Below are 18,964 nucleotides of genomic sequence, written 5' to 3'. Positions count from 1 at the left end.
AGAGGAACGTTCTTTGAGTGGAGAGTTATTGAGCTTTAATGGTGATAGATGTTATTGTGTTGTATATGCTTCTGATTGTTTCCCTTACGCAAGAAGCCACTCCTACTTTCTCCAGGATGTAGTGCAGGAAGTTGTGACTTGCACTATCGAACGCTTTTTCCAAATCGACCGACGCGAGTGGGAGTTCTTGTTTGTCATGAGGCGAATAAGATCTCTTATCAGAAAAAAGTTTGACCGTTAAAGCAGATTTGCCGCACTGTTTCCTCGTGATATGTTGCTATGCGATACCGAGGGTGTTTCAGCATAACGGATAAACAGTCTAGAGCGGAAGTCGATGTATCTCTATCTAGCTGTCTTTCTGCAGCTTTAATTAATGACTGACTTACTTCCTTTCTTAGTGATACTTGCGCAAGTACCACTAAAACCCAAGATTATTTCGCTGTTTATGCGAAATATTTCGCATTAACAGCAATCAGTTCAGTTCTTGTGTTCAATTCTTGAATCAATCAGTTTCTGTGTTGGTAACACCAGGGTCGAAAGGAAGGGAATTCCTAAGATCGTTATAGATCCGGTTAAAGTTGTTAAACCATAAGAAAATTGACAGGGCCGAATTTTCAAAAATTTTGATTTTTGTTTTGTCTGGATTTGCGCGAAGACCACTGAGCATGCTAAATTGTTGCAGCAGGCCAAAGAAGATGTAAATGGCATCGTAATCCAACAATATCATCAGCATACACGACAGTCTTTCTATGTTTGGAGCCAATGGGCAACGGTATTTCTCTCACTTAATGGGAGTCGTCAATTTATTTAAAAAATGTTCTAGTACTAAAGAGACAACAGGGCTCATCACCTCTGCGTACGAGAATGGGTTCAGAGAGAAACCCATTAATGGGGATAGATGTTGTTGTTCTGTTGTATATGCTTCTTCCCTTACGCAAGAAGCCACACCCACTTTCTCTAGGATGTATTGCAGGAAGTTGTGCTTTGCACTATGAAAAGCAATTTCTAAATCGACTGACACGAGTGCGAATATCTTGTTCTTCACGAGGCGAATAAGATCTCTTATCAGAAATAAGATGAGTCCCATCGACCTACCGGGAACCCCGTATACTTGAGTGCTGGTAAGCACATTCACAATGCCGCACTTCAGCGATTACAAACCACTTTTGCAAATAGTTTGTAATCCATGTTGGTCAAGGAAATGAGCCTCCAGCTACCCATGCTATTCAGGTCTCTCCCCTTTTTTGAGGATGAAAATCGTGTACCCACTAACAAAATCAGCAGGCACGTGTCCGGTGAGTAAAAAAGTATTGAAGATCGAGACCAGAACAGGGAAGATGAATTTCCAGACAGATCGATAAAACTCAACACCTAGCCCATCTTGGCCGGGTGTTTTCTTTAGCTTTAGGTGTTTATTGGCCCGAGTAACCTCTTCTGATGTATTCGGTCTTTTTCTTCTTCAAGTGTCATCCTCTAGAAGGAGGTTGGCAACCATATCACGGAACCTTTTTCTTTCTTTTGCTGCTCTGGAACATTTATGGTAATTCAAGTCAGTCCAGTCCTTAATGTCTTCAAACTACATTCTCCTGGGTCTACCTCTCCCTCTTTTTCCATCCAATTTCCCTTCTAATATTGATTTCTGAATGCTTTCTTGTCTAGTTAGATGTCCAAAATATTTAAATTTTCTCTCTTTAATTATTTTCATTAATGTTCTTTTCATTTTTGCTTTCTTTAAAATATCTTCGTTTTTTTTCTCTGTCCATGGTATTTTCGACATTCTTCTGATGGTCCACATTTCGAAAGCTTCTAATTTTTTCTCTGCTTCTTTATTTAGAGTCCAAGTTTCACTGTTGTAGAGAAGGCTTGACCAGATATAGCATTTTATTAATCTTTTTCTTGTGTCTATATTAATGTCTCTGGATGTTAAAACAGTTTTCATATCAGTAAAGGCTTTTCTTGCTATCTCTATTCTTCTTTTTATTTCTTTAAGAAAATTTCCTCTATGATACAGGATACGTCCCTGATGATCTAAGAAAACCCATCTTTGTCGCTATTCCCAAAATTCCAAGAACTTTTGAATGTTACGAATATAGACAAATAAGTTTAAGGTATGTTACTAATTTTAGAAATTCGGTCTATCTACCTTGAAATGCACGTAGATCTTCAGATATGCTTGTTATATTCCATTGTTTGAAATCGCCTGTCTCCCCGGCTTAATCGGAATAAGCTCTCGAATATTGATGAGAAAATTGCTGCAGAATACAGAATGTTTGCCTTGGTCTTCAAACAGCGACCGTTAACATAGATTTCTCGCACGGCTTGCTCGTCATATGCTGCTGAGAGTGTTTCAGCATAACGGAGGAAGTCGAGAGAGCTGAAGTCGATGTGTCTTCTGCAGCTTTAATTGATGACTAACTTCATCATGAAAAAAAAAAAAAAATTGTGAGTTCAACAAATCTTCATCATCGACCTGTAGAGTAAGATAGACTGAGAGTCAGCAGATAGTAGGAGAGGAAATAAAGATAGAGTGCATAGTAGTAGGGTAGGTAAAAGAGGCCTCAGTTGACCTGTTTTAGCTGTTTGCCCCCCCAGGGGCGATTCTAAAACGGTCGTTGATTTTTCACTTTAGAAGAAAAGGAAAAATCCTAAAAAGGAAACATGGAACAAAAACAAAAACATGAAGTACAGAGAAAATAAAACTATATAGAAAGAACTGGAAACCAAAAAAAAGAAAGGTGGGGGGGGGAAGGGTCTGGCCTAAGTGATGCAGCTCTCAAGAAGCTGCACCGCCTCGCTGTAGGCCTTCGCCGCTCAGGTTCTCATCCCCCCCCACCTGTTGGAACTAGAGAACTATTGCTATGGACAGGAAACCATGGGATGGTTTCCTGTCCATCCCATGGTTTCCTGTCCATCCAATTTGGAGGGAGCTATGAAGAACGCGGATGCCGCCTCCTCGTCTATGTCCATGGCTAGCTGTACTTGCTCAGGGGTGATTTGGCTGATGTCTTCAACAAATATGTCACCCCATTTTGCACTAACTATATTTGGACCATATTTTCCTGTGAGCAGAAGCTCAGGTTCCCCTATTCTCATCATTGCATCTTGAAATTTTCCTGCCACCCCAGGGATACCTTTAACTAGATGCTTTAGAGTCTCCCCTGCTTTTGCATGAGGAGTCTCCAATTCTTCTGTTTCTGCTGGTTTTATTTTTTTCATCTCTTTTTCCTCTGGACTCAGAGGTCTTTTGAAGGGGGCGCTGCTTGCCTCCATGTTTTCTGTTTTATTTACTTTTCCTTCTGCAGTGATTTCATCATGTGACACAGCTTGTTTATTGGCTGTTTCTCGCTTCTTCTCTTTCTTGGGTGTGCAGGCTATGGTTTCTGTGGCGGCTGCCTTTTCTTCTATAGCCGTTATTTTGCCGTATGCCTCGTTTATAGTTGGAAAATCCGTGTTTCCCGACTCTTGTTCTGTAGTAGCTGTAGGCTTCTCTACTGAGGAGGCTGTGACTGGTATAATAGCACCTCCCATCCTTTCTGCATGAGTTCTTGATGGGCAGGTGTTAACTTTGTGGTCCTTGGAACCACATTTGAGGCAAGCCATGGGACATTTGTCCAGTGAATGACTTGTCGTTAGGCAGTTTTTGCATGTCAGTGTTGGGCAGTTCGTTCCTAGATGGTCGAAGGATCCACATCGGAAGCATTGCTTCTTAACGCCAGGGTAGTTTACCATTACCCTAGCGGATCCGATGCTGACGAAGTTTGGAACAGCTGTTTTCATCTCGAGCGAGATGTTTACTTCCCCCGACTTCCATTGGGGGTTGTCTGCATCGTTTAAGCTTTGTATGTTTCGAACAACACCCCATTTCCCAAACACTTCGTGGATTATTTTTTCATCACATTGTATATATTCCAAGGGGAAGCTGGAGATTTTGAGCAGTTTGATAATGCTCCCCACCATGAACGGAAAAATTTCCTTTCCGTTACATTGAAAGCCTTTGAGCAACTTGTCCCTAGTCTCGGCGCTCCTAACTACAACTTGGTATCTGCCACTACCGAAAGGAGTGAATCCAAATATCTGGTCAGCACCGACGCAGTCAATCAGGGCTTTAGCCGAAAGTTGGGCTCTCAGATCAGCGTCAGTCTCGATGCCGAGAGTCCGCGTGGGCGGCAAAACATTGGTCATAGCTGGCGAGGGTAGGGCCTGGCTATTCCTACCCCCAAGTGTTTATTATTGCCCCGGTCCGGGGTTTAGGAAGATCTGTAAATCTCCGTTAAATATATCGTGAGGCCCGATGGGACTCGTACCGATATCAACGGTTATGAACAGATGCTCAGTTTGTTTCACGAAAAACGCGAACTCGCTAACCATACTACAGAAATGATCCTGTAAAGTCATGAAAATAAATAATAATTTGTGAGTTCAACGTATCTCATCATTGGCCTGTGGAGTAAGATAGGCTGAGGTTTAGCAGATAGTAGGAGAGGAAAATAAAGATAGATTGCATAGTAGTAGAGTAGATGAAAGAAGCCTCAGCTGACCTTTTTTAGCCGTTGACCCCCCAGGGGTGCTTCTAAAACGGTCGTTGATTTTTTACTTTTAAAAGGAAAAATCCTGAAAAGGGAAAAAAAGGAGAGACTAAGCAAATTTAACAAGTGTAAATAAATCTAAAGACTATGTGGAAGACAATTCTATAGAGGAATGAGTTTGCCGAGCAAACCCAGATCAGTATAACCAGGAAAAGAAGGGAGATGACCTGGCCCGGAAGACCCCGCCCTGAAAAGGGCTTGGGACCACCTCGATGTTGGCCTTCGCAGTCCGGGTTTGTTCAGGTCAACCCCAACCTGGGGACAGAAAAACTTTCAACTGCGAAAGGACTAGACATACCTGTGGGTTAAACGCTGATCGGGAGGAAGATCAAGATAGCGTCAACACCTACAACTTGAAGGTGTTATAGGTGCAGACACAACCGGATTCCCCCCTGTATGATCTGGCAGATGGTTGGTGGATCGCACCATCTCCTCAGGAAAAGCTCTTCTCCCCGCAAGTACCTTTCCTGCTCCAGGAAGTGGCGGAGGTAGGCTGAGAGACAGTTCTTAACATAGAGATAGATGCGATCCTCCTCGTTAAGGTGTTTTTTCCTGATTTTCCAAATGTGGTGCTTAATCACATTTATTACGAAAATCAGGTGTTTCTTGTTTTTGGTTACTGGGGGAGGAAACTGTAGCAAGACTACTTCGGCGAATGTGAGCGCTGGGATCGCAAGCACCTCAGCCAGTCTGTGCCAAACATGCTGTGCTGGCGGGCAGTGAAAGAAGAGGTGCCCTACGGTTTCTATCGCACCGCAGACGTCGCAGAAGGGGTTGCATGGTCGCGGGTTGTAGGCTGATTTTACCAGTTTCACCGGGAGTCTGCCGTAGGCGATTCTCCAGGCTAAGTCCCTCTGAAATGGTTGTCCCCAGCTGTTTTTCATGTTGGTGAACAGAACCTCTTCGTTTGTGCCCAGATCGGGTTTTTCCCAGTCAAAGCTGTCAAAAAGTTTCCAGTACAGCTTGTTTGGGCTGAGCTGAAGCACTCGAACTCCATCCGTTGCCAATTTTTTAAAAAGTTTGCATATTGTGTAGTACCACTCAGGCACCCTCTCCGCACATGGTCCGGCGTGGCCAGTGATCCCGAAGTAGGGTAGGAAAAATCCTAAGAAGTATCTAATCAGATTGCCGGAAGGGTGATTTGATGCCAGTGCTTTCCGTATGGTCTGAGCAGTGTTGGTTAGGTGGCAGTATTTGAGGATTTGAAAGGGAAAGCAGGATAATAATAATAATAATTTGTGAGTTCAACAAATCTACATCATCGGTCTGTAGAGTAAGATAGGCTGAGAGTCAGCAGATAGTAGGAGAGGAAATAAAGATAGAGTGCATAGTGGTAGAGTAGGTGAAAGAGGCCTCAGTTGACCTGTTTTAGCTGTTTCCCCCCCAGGGGCGTTTCTAAAACGGTCGTTGATTTTTCACTTTACAAAAAAGGAAAAATCCTAAAAAGAAAACATGTAAGAAAATAAAAACAAAAAAGTACACAGAAAAGCAAAAATTGAAAGTTAAACTTAGAGGTGGAGGAAGGATCTGGCCCGAGTGATGCAGCTCACAAGGAACTGCACCGCCTCGCTGTAAGCCTTCGCCTCTCGGGTTCACAGGTTCTCCCCCACCTGTGATAGCTGAAACCGGTGAAGCTGTGTAATCAAGCATTTTGCTTTTAGGAGCACCACTCCAAATGCGAGAAAAGTATTCAATAGCTGAAAAGATATTATGTATCCTGGTTTTCTTATAAGGACCTTATAAGGACTGGCTTAAAGGGGCGAAGCAAGAATGCTTTTCATCTACCCCGTTATCTGTAGAGGACAGTGTAGGGATAAGGTGTTATTGAGCAGCTATTAAAGCTCTGATCATGGCAGGAGGGTAACAGCAATAGCGGAGCCTCAGTTAGAACTTCATTGGCTACAGCATTGCCATCCGTTACCCTCCAAGGGTATTGGATTGAATGAATCAATCACCGACTATGTAAGTAAAGGTGAAATCTCAAAAATACGGACGATCTCTAGGCCACTCCATAGTGGGCGAAAGACCGTCCTAATCTCAGCGTTGGTTCCACTCAGTGACGGGCTCCCCGACCACTGAGCAGAACCGCTCATATTCCGAGGAAAATAATTCACCGGCAAGTACCCCTCAGTGGGCCATGCCGGAGAACACTTTCCCCGGAGACTCAAAGTGCTCCCTTAAGGCAAAACCTAAGAGAGCGAACTCATTTACCCAGGATAACAGCAACAGCCGAACCTCAGTTAAACTTCATTGGTTCAGCATTGCCATCCGTTACCCTATATGGGCATCTCATATAAAATCAATCACCGCATCTCACGGTCGATTGATTCCTCCTCTCCTGCTTTTCTCTTTCACGTAAAACTTAATATAATAAATTTACGTAAATCAGCGTTTAAGGTATGTTACTAATTTTAGTTATGTGTAAAGAATTCTAAATTATTTTTGTAATTTAAATATTTTATTAGAATTACAATATAATTTCATTCGATAAATATATATTGCTAAAGGCATTAATATTAATAATGCAATTCATTTAGTATTTGCAGTTAACCCGCGGGTGCTCGCAGCGGTAATTTTCCAGTGTACATTTTAGCACATACTGTAATGAATGTATCTCTCAGATATACTGCAAGATACATTCATTACAAAATGTGCTAAAATGCAATAATAAATAAAGAACAAACACTGCAAATATAATTCATGATATAATTCATGATATTAAAAATTAAGAGAATATTAAATCCAACATTATTTCATAGTCGAATAGAGAAACTACAAGAGTTTCGTGCCGAATATATAGAAACTAAACGTTTCTGTGGATGCAAGTATGAGCAACCTTATGGGTAACTCGTAGTAAAGGTGAATTCAGCTCCAGATGGTTTTCATTAGAATTTTCCATAATGTAAAGCAAATCTCCTAGAGGACATGTATAATAAAAATAAGCCTTTGGCTCTCTATTTCATTAATACATGATGGTTTATTTATTTTCAGTTACAATCTAGAAATTATTTAACAAAGAATAAAAAAAAAAAAAAAACTAAACCATTCTATCCTGACAACGAAGATCGCTGTATATGGGCAACTCGTAATAAAGGTGAAACAAGCTACATATGTCTTTCTTTAGTATTTTCCATAAATGTAAAGCACTTCACTTAGAGGATATGTATGATAAATATTGAATTCAACATTATTTCATGGCCGAATATAGAAAATACAAGAGTTTCGTGCTGAATATATAGAAACCAAAAGTTTCGGCGGATGCAAGCATAAGCAACCTTATGGGCAACCCGTACTAAAGGTGGAGTAAGATCCGGATCGCTTTCTTTTGTATTTTATTAATTTAGTATTTTCCATAATGTAAAGCACATCTCCTAGAGCAGTGCTTCCCAAACTTCTGGATGTCAGGGCCCCCTTTGCAAAAATTAAAATATTTCACGGCCCCCCCCCCCTCGAAAAAAAATCGTAATAGAGATATATTATTATAATATTTATTGTATTTATATTCAATACAAAACATACCCAGCGAATATTGCAAAAATCAAATGCAAATATTACATTTTATGCCTCTTACCGTTTGGTTCTGAAGACGATGCGGCTGTTCTGGTAAAATATGAAATACTGTCCTTTTTTTTTTTTTTTTGAATCTGTTTCTGCTTCTTCTGTTGTTCGCGGGATTTTTTTTTTATTTTTTATCAGCCACTTATCCATCTCAGGGTTAAATTTTTTAACGTAGAATAGATCAAATAATATAATATCACCACTTACTAATACTGGCACACCACAGACTGATAACATGAAATTAGTGAATATTACCTGAATAAGGGAATCCCCCGGACCAGGAACATTTTTCACTTTTGCGACTTTTCTCCTTTTACGGTAATTAAGCCTAACGCGAAACAGACAGTAAAGGCAGTCTGATTATTAAAACGTGCATATGATTGGTGCGGTATTAACAAAAGATCGCGCAACCGAAAGATAAAAGCATAGCTGACAATTGAGTTGAAATGCTAACTCTCTTCAACCGAATTCCATATGTGAAACTGCCATAACATTCATTATATATATATATACATTACTTAGTTTTAACACTTTTACGAATTTTAACAAGTTCGGTTGAATTTTATTGCTGCCTTGGGAAATCGAACTCACATACATCTAATTAATAACAATAGTTTTTAGTTAGATACTGTGTTTGCCCATGCAACATATGGTTTTGTTTCAGTCTATACAGCATAGTTTCTGTATAAGAGGACATGTGATTCATTAATTAGTGTGTTTTTATCTCAGTTGTCTCTAATTGCACTATTTGTTGAGAAATATATTACACAGACTCCTCATACCTTATTCACTGCCATAATAAAAGTACTTATTTTTATTGCCTCTGCAGTATAGTGGCTCTTGGGGAGGGCATGTTGTTTACCACTACAAGCGACTTACTATCTCCCCACATGAACTTGTTTAAGCTTTTTTTTCATGTGTGAAGTATATGCGAAACTTTTATTGGTAACAGAAAACTAGCTCGGATGACAGTGATAATATAAAACGAGTTTTGATATGTATATAAAGTCAATATCAACAGTCCCTGATTACGAACGCGTGATGAAAGGGACAGAAAGATTTGGAACTTCCCTGGAGAACATTCGAAGTAAATACAATTAACCACTGCTTTGAAATGAAACATATGAATAAGCAATATTTACTAATATTCGTTAAGCGCCGAAATACGCAGGAAGCAAAGTTTGTGAACCAACACCAATGTGTGAATTTTTCCATTAAAATATAAAAAATAACAAAAAAGAAACAATAAAAGTTAAATACGTTTCTTTTAAAATAAAAAAATATACTTAGTCTTAAAACATTTTAAATTTGTTTTCATTATTTCACGCCCCCCCCCCTCAACAAAACCTACGGCCCCCAAGGCGGCCGCGGCCCACAGTTTGGGAAGCGCTGTCCTAGAGGACATGTATGATAAATAAGCCTTTGGCTCTCTATTTCAGTAATAAGTGATGGTTTATTTAAGTTAAGGGATATTACATCCCATATTGTTTCATAGCCGAATAAGAAACTCAAAGAGTTTCATGCAGAATATAGAAACTATATAAAATTCGGCGAGTCCAAGCGTAAGCAAATACCTGGATAGTGCAACAACTGACCCAATTGGTAGTACAACACTGAGGCAATTCATAGTAAGGGTGGAGGAAACTCCAATCGCTATTCTTGGTATTTAATGGTTTATTTGTGATGGTTTATTTATTTTCAGTTATAATGTAGATATTATTGAACAAAGAATAAAAAAACAGCAACTAAACAATACCATACTGACATCGGAGGTAGCGGTATCTCTCAGATACAAATTACTGTCAAATATCATAAACCTTTACATAACATGTATTAAACCAAACTGACAGCAAAAAATAGTGCGGAATATCACTCGCAACATATGAATGCACAGCTATTCATGACCTCCAAGCTATACACTGAATTGTGTAAGAATATTTATATTAAACATTTTGCAGGTATCTGTCAGATCAGCTGCGGAGCCCCAGAGGGTTAAAAATGAAAAACACGATTCATGGAAATCGATTCGTTTCTTCGCATAAAATACAACATGACATATGACATTTTATCTGGGGGGGAGGGGTGAATCCTTGTGAACAAGCCTTGGATGTCAAAAAAAAAAGAAAGAAAGAAAAAACGGTTTGGTACTGAAATTCTCCGAACTTTACAGTAGCACTTCGCGCATATGTTTTTCATTGTCCTGACTTGAGAGTGTAGGGCAACTCAAGGCAACTCGTAGCAAAGGCGGGGTAAGCTACAAGCACATGTATCAGTACAAAATTCAGCTATCAAATATCTTGAGGGATGTTGAGCCCAGTGATGCACCCGGATGGGGGGGGGGGAGGGCAAGTGGCCTTGGCCTCCCCAAAACAAAAAAGAAAAAACACTAGAAAATTTAAAAAAAATCTTTTCCTAATTAAAATTCATTTTTTTAATTTATGTAGAAAATAAGCATGTCGTGTCTTCCATTTCTATAGTACTTATGAACTAGCGGTCACGTAAGGTGGGAATACCCTATAGCTCTCGGGAATCACGGCCGCTGTGAACGCAAGGCGAACGAGGTAGTGCATCGGGCGGACTGAGCGCTGCCTCGTTTGCCCTCGCCCGGGTCAGAGGAGATTACGAGTATCATGTATTGGCGGTCACTGCAGATGCTCAGTCATAGGTCGTATGCAATGCGTAGTGTCTATTCTCAAATCGTCTACTCAACTCCCCCCCCCCCCAAGATTAAATCTTGAGGGTGCCACTGATTTTGCCCGTATCAGATATTAAACTGATACGGGCAAAATCTTTGCCCGTATCAGTTTAATATCTTCTCTTTCTTTTGGCTAAGAAAAGTGTGTAGTATCTGTTCTTATCAGCTTAATATGTGATGCGGGCAACAAATTGACGACTGCCCTACCTTTGCTACGAGTCGCCTGTATTGTACAACCTCAGTATCCATGGGTATCGCTTCTCAGCCCGATGTCGCTGGGTCCAGATGTAAAATGTATTTTTTATTTGCGTCACGGTGTCAGAAAAGTTTGAAAAACTCTGGGCATGAGAATAGAGTTATAATTTATACCAAGAAACGGATTGCAGTGCACTGTATTAGTAGAAACAGGAAGAATGGTGATTGCTACGTCAGTGTCAGTGGAGGAGTTTCCGGAGATACACAGTAAACATTTGTGAACTAGATGAAGCATCACTGAAAGCTGTTAAAGGATTTGTAAATGTGTAAGTCGTCGATTATTATTATTATTATTATTGCCACATGATTTTCGAACCACTCAAACTACTTACTACTCTATTCAATATCCTTTGTCTACACAGAACACCAAATCTCCTTCAACTGCGATCTTCAGCTCATTTTTTCCATGCAAATTATGTTCTCTAGCCAATTTGCGTTTATGCAGCATGAAAAACCTGAGCTTTTGAAAAAAAAAATTTTAAAAAAATCTTGTTGCCACAGTATGAGATGAGATAACTGATGTAAAGTGACGAAATACTTAGATTGGAAATGTGCAAAAGTCTATAATAATGCCAAAGGTGAACTTGATTTTGTTCTTTATACATCATTCACATATTATGAAACATTTATTTTAATGTAAGTTTCTGTAAATGCGAATACTGTTTCAAAAAAAAAATAGAAATTGCCAGTTTTTTTTCTTGTCTATGAAAATAAGGCTGTAGTTCGAAATCCTAGTCATAGCTTTGACCGCAAGCAATCTATTTGGCGAAGACCGTGACGTCAGGCAGTATTAGGCATTTCTTTCTGCGCATGACTGCGCAGATTTTTGAATGAAAGAATGATGTGCACATAAGCACATATTTAGCAATTACGTAACAAATACGTTTGAAATTTGTTAAATTATATTTCATTTATATAATTTTTTATTAATATCATCGAAAAATGAATTGAAAATGTAAAACGAATAACATAATAGGTATATAAAATTTTTTAAGACAAAATTCGAACGGCCAGCGGCCATGCTACGTTGAATACACCGAAACAGTGGATGCCACGGAATCAAATAATAAATGAAAATCTAATATTATATATATTATAATAATTATAATAAACAAAATTCCAAAAATACCTGCAAGATGTCATGAGGAATTCTATTGCATACTCAATATTACATATGTAAATATATGATATGATGAATATATCTATCAATGATGTGTCTATTTTTACTATTATGTATTTATTTGCTAGGGCATTTGATAGGATAGCACACGAAATGCTGTTGCATAAATTGGAGAAAATGGGATTCGAATATAAACTCTTGATTTGGATCAGTGGATGGTTGACAGACGGATATCAAAAAGTGGTATACAGTGGGTGTGAATCTGTAAGATTTAAGGTGGCCAGTGGTGTATCTCAGTGTTCAGTCCTTGGACCATTATTGTTCAATCTATACATTAATGACATCAGGCAGAGTCTAACGTCACATGTGCAATTTTTTTCCGATGATGCAAAGATAGATAGGGCAATCAGTGATTCAGCCTTTACTGATATTCAACACTTACAAAATGATTTGCATAGGCTGGACATTTGAGCAAAGCAAAATGACTGTCAGTTTAAAGTTATGCACTTTGACGTGATTAGAGTTCCAGCGGCATATTATATTAGTGGGATTATGCTACAGGAAACTGAATGAGGCAAGGGATCTTGGTGTATTGCTGGATAAAAATTTAAAACAATTTAAAGTTCAAAGGTCACATAGCAAAAGTTGCAAATGCAACTCAGAGGATAATTTGCGATGTTGAAGCTAATCTTGACATGTGAGGATAAGGAAGTCATTTTGCCTCTTTATAGGGCTTTGATAAGACCAACTTGGATTACTGTTCGCAGATTTGGTCTCCGGAGTTTCAAGGGGGCAAAGAAGCTGTGGAAAGGGTACGAAGAAGAGTTACCAAGATTATATCCGGATTATGGGATTTAGATTATGAGGACAGATTGCGAGTATGTGGATTGCAGACTCTGGTTAACAGGAGAAGGAGAGTGATATGATAAAGGTCTATAAACTTTTGAATGGGTGTTATAGGATATTAACTGGCGAAATTTTTCGTTATATTAAAGGTCGGGAGAGAACATGGGGGCATCCATGAAAGTTAAAATTTATCTGCAGTCGAGAAAGGGGTAATGGCTAGGTTTTTCTCCCAGCGAGCAATGAGTGAGTGGGATAATTTTTTGTTAAAGGTAGTGAGTGAATTTAAGAGAAGGCGTGACAGCTGGTTTGGGTGATTTATAGCCTCCTTCGATGAAACCTTGACTCCCTGGTGGTCTCAGAATAATGATAATAATAATAATTTTGACTGTAAACATTCTGTGTTCACCAACGTTTAATACGTGTCATCATCCATTCATGTATGAATAGAGAAATATTCATATATAATATAGTATAATATATAATATAATATAATATAGTAAAAACTCATGCAGATAAAGTAGATTAGATTTAACCGAGTCACGTTGGTTTTCGTATGTTTCATGAGCCTCATCTTTATGAAAGAGGCTTGTTTACGTAAATAAAAGAAGTTTGCATTCCTGTGTTCCGCCCCAAATAAATAAACTAATTGACAAATAATGTCAATCATTTAGGTCACAAAAAAGCAATCTCTTAAACTGATGTATAGAAAGTTAGAAAAGGTGTACAATAGACTAGAAATTTAATTTTTAGTAAATAATAAATATTTTTTGAAGAATCGTTTATTTCGATGTTTATAAATATGACATATAAATTCTTAAAGGGCTTGACTAATTTATGTTAATCAATTAGATTTGGAAATAAATATACTTATTTCATTTTGAATGTTTGTACAATACAGTTTTATTTGGTCTCAGACAAGTTCAGTTTTCTGTTCTCATTATTTCGATTATACTATTAAATGGCGAAGGTTACATTTCAAGATTTTCTAAAATAATAATAATAAATTGTAAAAATATCCGTAAATAACTTAATACATGCTTTAATTTTAAATAAGAGTGTTGTATTTCTTCCCATACAGTTTATAAGAACTGTATCTACATGAGAGCAATAGATTTTTCATTTAAAAACTGAAATTAAAAAAAAAAAAAAAAATGTGATTATTTGGCCTTTTGCAGCTTCGAAATGCCATGAATTTTCAGGTCTTTACGTCAATCGACGGATTAAATATCCGTTAATTTTTTGATCATAATAATAATTTATGAGTTCAACAAATCTTCATCATCGGCCTGTGGAATAAGATAGGCTGAGAGTCAGCAGATAGTAGGAGAGGAAATAAAGATAGAATGCATAGTGGTAGAGTAGGGAAAAGAGGCCTCAGCTGACCTGTTTTAGCTGTTTACCCCCAGGGGTGTTTCTAAAACGGTCGTTGATTTTTCACTTTAGAAAAAAAGGAAAATTCCTAAAAAGGAAACATGTAACAAAAACATGAAGTACAGAGAAAAGTAAAGGAAACCTGAAGAGAGAATAGAAAAGTGAACTTAGAGGTGGGGGAAGGATCTGACCCGAGTGATGTAGCTCACAAGGAGCTGCACCGCCTCGATGTAAGCCTTCGCTGCTCAGGTTCTCAGGCCCTCCCCCACCTGTGGGAACTAAAGAACAGTGAAGCTATGGACGAGAAACCACAAGATGGTTAGTGTGCCTTTCGTTTGTTATGGGCCGTCATTATTCTTTTGGCCACCTCACTTCCCTTGAACAAGTCTAGCTTACAGAGAGCTACGTAGAACGTCGATGCCACCACGTCATCAATGTCCAGAACTCCATGTACCTGCTCAGGGGTGATTTCACTGATGTCTTCAATGAAGAAAGAGGTCACCCCACTTGGCACTGAAGATGTTAGGACTATATTTCTCTGTGAGGAGGAGTTCGGGTTCTCCTAATTTCCCCATTGCTTCTTGAAACTTTTCCGCCACGTCAGGGGTACTTCTAATACGATGCTTTAGAGTCTCCCCTGCTTTTGCGTGAGGAGTGGTCTCTCATTCTTCTGTTGTAGGCTTCAATTTTTTTGTATCCATTTCCTCAGGACTGATTGCTCTTTTGAAGGGAGTGTGGTTTGTCTCCATACTTGTTGTTTCGTTTTCTTGCTCTTTGTCTTCTGCAGTGGTTTTAGCAGCTTGTTTTTTGGTTGTTTTATCTTTGCTGCTTGTTTCTGCAGTCTTGATTATGGCGGTATTTTTTTTCTTGTGGCTTTCCTTAGTTGTTGTGATGGTATGGCTTTCTGCTGCATCAGGTGCGGCCTTCAAGTTTGGAGAATCTTCCTTTTCTACATTTTTAGCATCACCTGGCGGTGTTGCTGTGATAGCACCTCCCATCCTTTCTGTAAGTGTTCTTGATGGCAGGTGTCCACTTTGTGGTCTGTGTCACCACATTTCAGGCAGGCCGCCTCACACTTATCCTGGTTGTGGCCTGCTTTGAGGCAGTTCTTACACTTCACTGGAGGGCAGTCCGCCCCAAGATGAGTGAAGGCATCACACCTGAAGCATTGCTTCTTCATGCCAGGGTACTTTATCATTACCCTGGCGGATCCAATAACAATAAAGTTGAAAACGGGCGTCTCGAGGGAGATATTGACTTCGCCCGACTTCCATTTGGGGTTGTCTGCGTCATTTAGAACTTGTACATTGCGTACAACGCCCCGTTTCCCGAATACTTCGTGGATAATCTTTTCATCGGTTTCGATGTATTCCAAAGGGAATCTGGGGATCTTAAGTAATTTGGTAATGCTCCGTACCAAAAATAGAACAATTTTTTTTCCATTGCATTCGAATCCTCCAAGTAATTTGTCTCTTGTTTGTGCACTTCTTACAACTAAGTGCTATCTCGCTAATCCGAACCTCTTTAGTCCGAACCCTCCAGTAATCCGAACTGCGGTTTGAAAGAAAAAAGTTATGTATTATTATTTTGTGTGCTATTATTTTATTTAATAATTATTATTTTAACTATTATTATTTATTTTATTATTATTACAGTACAGTATTTTTTTCATACTGTGGATTGTACGGTTATACTGGAGAATATAGTACGTACTGTATTGTCGGCATGAATCACCGCTGTCGTTAAAAACTGTGGCCTTCTAGAATTTACCAAGATAACTACGGTGATGAACAAAAAGAGGAAATTCAAAACGTGCATAATTTGGTTAAAAATATAAATTCAGATGTTGAAATTTCAAAAACAGATGTTACGTAATGGATCACAGGTAGAACCGAAAGTGAATTCGATTTCAAATCAGATGCTGAAATTATAAATTTGACGCTACAGAATGAATTAGAAGACAATGATGACGATAAAGAACTCGATGAAAAGAAGAAAAAAAGTAAATCATGAAGAGGCAAGTTGACAGTTTTAATGAGTGCAAGAATGAGCTAAGCAGAATGATACGCCATTCCACAATATTTTATCTAATAAAAATACTTTTTTGTGTGTTATTTGTTGAAACTTTTTTTTTGTGTGTTGTGTACAAGAAAGTGATATTTTTTACGCAAATTAAGTTATGTACTGAACTACGCAATTTTATTAAATCAGAATACTTAACAATACAGATATATACAAACTAAATTTTTTACTAAAATAAACTTGTGTACTGTATTATTTTTTAAGTTTTACATTACAGTACAGTACAGTAGCTTTTTTCTATCAGTTACTTCATTTAATTACAGAATTAAATTGATGTACCATTAGAATCTTATTATTTTTGTCTTAAACGCTAGTTATTGCGGTTTCTCGGGGGAAAATTCGCTAATCCGAACTTTTCACTAATCCGAACGAGCACGGTTTTTATTAGTTCCGATTAGCGAGATACCACTGTACTTGGAAACGACCACTACGAAAGGGAGTAAAACCGAAAATCTGGTCAGCACCGACGCATTCGATGAGGGCTTTAGCCAAACATCGAGGTTGTAGGTCGGCTTCAACTTCGATGCCGAGGGTCCGCGTACGCGGCAAAACATTGGCCATAGCTGGTGAGGGGGGACTTATATTATTCCCACCACCACCGAGTGTTTAATATTACCCCAGTCAGGGGCTTTCTCTATCTGTTGCTGGTCTGTTATATATCACGAATGCCTGGTGGGATCCGTATTCGATATTAACTTTACAGAGCAGATACTACAGTCTTACTTCGATACAAAATTAATAACGGAAAAAACTCACGTACAAAGATTATTTAATAGTATAATTTTCGCCTGTGTGTCACAGGCATCTTCAGTACATTAAGCTCAAATTAAACAATAACTGACAATTCCAAAAAGCGGCACCTAAGTAGCTGGTGTAAGATAACTAAAAAGGTCAAATAAGCAGTTAGCCTTTTTAGATCTTCTAATTCTTCGCCAACCAGATGGTAACCTACATTTCTCAGTTTATAGAAAGAAGACTCATACAGGCCATTATATCCAAGCGGAATCTCATCACCATCCCAGTCAAAAGGCAGGAACTATTAAAACACTGGTTCATCGGGGCCACTCCTTTTGTTTTTCAGACGATCTTTTACAGAAAGAACTGCAATATATAACTTCTTCCTTTCTATCTAATGGTTATAAGAATTGCTTCATTAAAAGAACTTTGAGTAGTTTTAATATGTCTTCCTCTTCAAACACAGAAGAAATAACGCGCATTACTATCCCTTATGTACAAGGCATCAGTGAACGTATAGCAAAAGTTTTAAAACCACTGAATATTTTTGTTGCCTTTCGACCGTTTAGAAAAATCTCCACCTTTCTCCCTTCTCCTAACGACAAGCTTCCACATCTTAATCATCCAGGTGTGGATGATTAAGATGTGGAAGATTCCGTGCTCTTGTGGATTATCTTATTTCGGACAAACGGGAAGATCTGCTTCTATTCGGCTAGAAGAACACCAATCTTACATTGAATATTTTAAACCTGAAAAGTCTGCACTTGCAGAACATGCCATCTTCACTAGATACAGAGTTCATTGGAGAAAGACAAGAGTTCTTCACAAAAGTCAGTTTCTCATGGAACGCCTTTATAAAGAAACATGTGAAACTCTACTTCATTCTCCTAACTTAAACAGATCCGGTGGCTTACATCTATCCCCTTTATGGGAGATAGTACTTTACAAATCAACTAATCTTTCCTAACCTTTTTATTGTATTGATTTTTTTTTATATTTTTTTATTTATTTTTATTTTTATTTTTTTAGGAAAGTTATTGACCTTTTTAGTTATCTTACACCAGCTACTTAGGTGGCGCTTTTTGGAATTGTCAGTTATTGTTTAATTTGAGATTAATGTACTGAAGATGCCTGTGACACACAGACGAAAATTATACTATTAAATAATCTTTGTACGTGAGTTTTTTCCGTTATTAATTTTGTATCGATATGTCTACTCACGGTATACCTCTTTTTAAACTTACAGTCTTACTTAGTATGCAAAACTTTGTAAGAACAGATACTACACTTTGATCTTAGCCAAAAGGCCGAGAAGCGATGAAAAGGGAAATGGTACTCAGGAAAAGGCATAGAATTACTAATGCATTTTGCCAATCCTTAAAAAAAAATTAAAGAAATCGTAATGAAACAAGTGTTTGTAAACGGTTTTACTAAAGTATTTTAGTTATCCTATAATAAATAAACATCGCTGAATTATGAAAATTGCCTTATTAGAATCGAAATAATTTTTGAAAATTTAAATTGACAGTGGGACTTGGAGAAAAAGAATTAGGATCACCGTTGCAGAATCAAAAGGTACTGGTGGCATTGTCCGTAAATAAAGATGCAGTTCAGTTCTGTTTTTTTTTCCCTAAAACATGCTAGGAAAATAAATTCTATCATTTGTTAATATTTTACTTGAATATTATCGAATTATTTAGAACTAAGATAGAAACC

General features: G+C 38.2%; 2 pseudogenes; one reads left to right on the top strand and one right to left on the bottom strand.

Moving 5' to 3' along the window:
• The first annotated feature begins 10,952 nt into the window (after window positions 1–10,952).
• On the top strand, window positions 10,953–11,080 carry LOC150105166 (U2 spliceosomal RNA; annotated as a pseudogene).
• A 7,374-nt stretch (window positions 11,081–18,454) lies between these two features.
• Window positions 18,455–18,567, bottom strand: LOC150105165 (U2 spliceosomal RNA; annotated as a pseudogene).
• Window positions 18,568–18,964: the final 397 nt, after the last annotated feature.

The sequence above is a fragment of the Typopeltis vanoorti genome, chromosome 7 (assembly GCF_054136105.1).
Source record: "Typopeltis vanoorti isolate ZY-2024b chromosome 7, IOZ_Tvanoo_1.0, whole genome shotgun sequence".
NCBI classification, from domain to species: Eukaryota; Metazoa; Arthropoda; class Arachnida; order Uropygi; family Thelyphonidae; genus Typopeltis; species Typopeltis vanoorti.
This window is presented reverse-complemented; position numbering and strand designations above follow the sequence as displayed.